Consider the following 2,500-nt stretch of genomic DNA (forward strand, 5'->3'; position numbering starts at 1 on the left):
TCCTCTCTCTCCTCTCTCCTCTCTCTCTCTCTCTCCTCGTTTTCTCTCCTCTTCTCCTCTATCTCTCCCCCTCCTCTCTCTTCTCTCTCCTCCTCCCCCTTTCTCTTCTCTATCTTTCCCCACAACCCACACACACACCACACCACACACCACACACACACACACACACACACAACACATCACACACACACACACACACACACACACACCTACCTGTAGGAGATTAGCGTGTATGTTCTCATGATCAGAAGTAATCTAGATATCTCCAATTTCTCCAATAATCGCTAGACAACAGGAGGAAGCTGCCCCCCTCTCCTTCCCCTCCCCCACCCCCCACCCCCCACGCCTGCATTGTGCCCGGCGCCCCACTTTTATCCCATCTCATCTAAGGCTCGGGCCACATTACCTCGCAGATATGCATCCTCGCACAATGGGGCGCATTATCCTTGGATAAGTATCTTTCTATCCCCATTACCCCCCCCCCCCTTCTCTCTCTCTCTCTCCTTCATAGAGCTATTACTTTAGGAGTACGTACGTCCATACCTCACTGGGTCCTCTTCCTTCTTCTCGTCGTCTTCGGCATATGCCTCCTTCGCCTCGTTCTTTTTTCTTCTCCTTACCCCTTTACCTTGTTTGTCTTGGTCTCCTTGTTCTCCTCCTCTTCCTGCTCCTTTCCTCCTTCTACCTTCCTTCTCCTCTTCCTCCTCCTCCTCTTCCTCCTCCTCCTCTTCCTCCTCCTCCTCTTCCCTTCCTCCTCCTCCTCTTCCCTTCCTCCTCCTCTTCCCTTCCTTCTCCTCTCTTCTTCCTCCCATCCACCTCCTCCTCCCCCTCCCTTCCTCCTTCTCCCCCTCCCCCTCCCTTCCTCCTCCTCCCCCTCCCTTCCTCCTCCTCCCCCTCCCTTCCTCCTCCTCCCCCTCCCTTCCTCCTCCTCCCCCTCCCTTCCTCCTCCTCCTCTTCCCTTCCTTCTCCTCTCTTCCCTTCCTTCTCCTCTCTTCCCTTCCTTCTCCTCTCTTCCCTTCCTTCTCCTCTCTTCCCTTCCTTCTCCTCTCTTCCCTTCCTTCTCCTCCCTTCCTCCTCTTCCTCTTCCCTTCCTTATCCTCTCTCCCCTTCCTTCTCCTCTCTTCTTCATCCTCCTCTTCCTCCTCTTCCCATCCTCCTCCTTCCTCTGGTGCTTAATTCTTCTTACATGTCATTTTTACCCTTTGATTTCTTCTTCAACATTATTATTATTGTTATTGTTATCGTCATCATCGGAATCATCATCATTATCTTAATTTGTTTTTCTTCATATTATCATTATAATTATAATAGTAATAATAATGATGATCATAATAATAATAATAATAATAATTATTATTATTATTATTATTATTATTATTATTAATATCATTATTTGTGTTCCTTCTTCTCTTGTTTTTTCTCTTTCATCTTCCTCCTCCTCCTCCTTCTCCTCTTTTTTTACACTCCTCCTCCTCCTCCTCCTCCTCCTCCTCCTCCTCCTCCCGCTCCTCCTCCCCCTCCTCCTCCCCCTCCTCCTCCTCCCCCTCCCCCTCCTCCTCCTCCTCCCCCTCCTCTTCCCCCTCCCCCTCCTCCTCCTCCTCCTCCTCCTCCTCCTCCTCCTCCTCCTCCTCCTCCTCCTCCTCCTCCTCCTTTTCCTCCTCCTCCTCCTTTTCCTCCTCCTCCTCCTCCTCCTCCTCCTCCTCCTCCTCCTCCTCCTCCTCCTCCTCCCCCTCCCCCTCCCCCTCCTCCTCCTCCTCCTCCTCCTCCTCCTCCTCCTCCTCCTCCTCCTCCTCCTCCTTTTCCTCCTCCTCCTCCTCCTCCTCCTCCTCCTCCTCCTCCTCCTTTTCCTCCTCCTCCTCCTCCTCCTCCTCCTCCTCCTCCTCCTCCTCCTCCTCCTCCTCCCAAACCACCATCACCTCCCAGGTACTGTCCTAAGGGATACGGTGTGGTGGGGGGGTAGGGGGTTGGTGGGGGGGTTGCTCTTGTTTCCCTGGACGCGTTCCACCTTTTTTTTCTTTTCCTTCGGTTGAAACGGACGGATTTTCTTGGATCTCTTTTACAGGTTTTCCTCCCCTAAGTCGTGCATTTTGAGTTCGCGCTTTTAGTTTTTCGCGTTTTTTTTTTTCTTTAGTTTGCGATGCTGTTGATGCGTTTTTTTTTTCTTACGTTCGTCTCGTTTTGTAAATTTAATTCTTCGATGCGTGTGTGCGAGTGCGTGCGCGTGGGTATGAGGCGGGAAGTCGTGTTGGGGGGGGGGGAGGGTAGGGTAGGGGGGATACGGGCGTTTTTGGGAGGGAGTAAGGGTGAAGGGAGGGAGGGAGGGGGGAGAGGGTGGGAGGGAAGGAGGCTTCTCACGAGGATGCCGGTTATTGGTATTCTTGGGGTCGATTTTCGGATTTTAAGTTTGTATTCAAGGAGCTCGGGGTTTTCATTATAGTGTTTTGTTGGGCTCTTTTTCCTTTCTTGGTTTTCGTGGCGTTTTTGGATGTGTCGCTCTCGC

General features: G+C 51.9%; 1 protein-coding gene across 1 annotated transcript in view; it reads left to right on the forward strand.

The window, feature by feature from the left end:
* LOC125042533 (cytohesin-1-like) overlaps positions 1-2,500 on the forward strand; it is a 265,836-nt gene that overhangs the window by 28,194 nt on the left and 235,142 nt on the right. The window lies entirely within an intron of this gene.

Source organism: Penaeus chinensis, chromosome 32 (assembly GCF_019202785.1).
Source record: "Penaeus chinensis breed Huanghai No. 1 chromosome 32, ASM1920278v2, whole genome shotgun sequence".
NCBI lineage: Eukaryota > Metazoa > Arthropoda > Malacostraca > Decapoda > Penaeidae > Penaeus > Penaeus chinensis.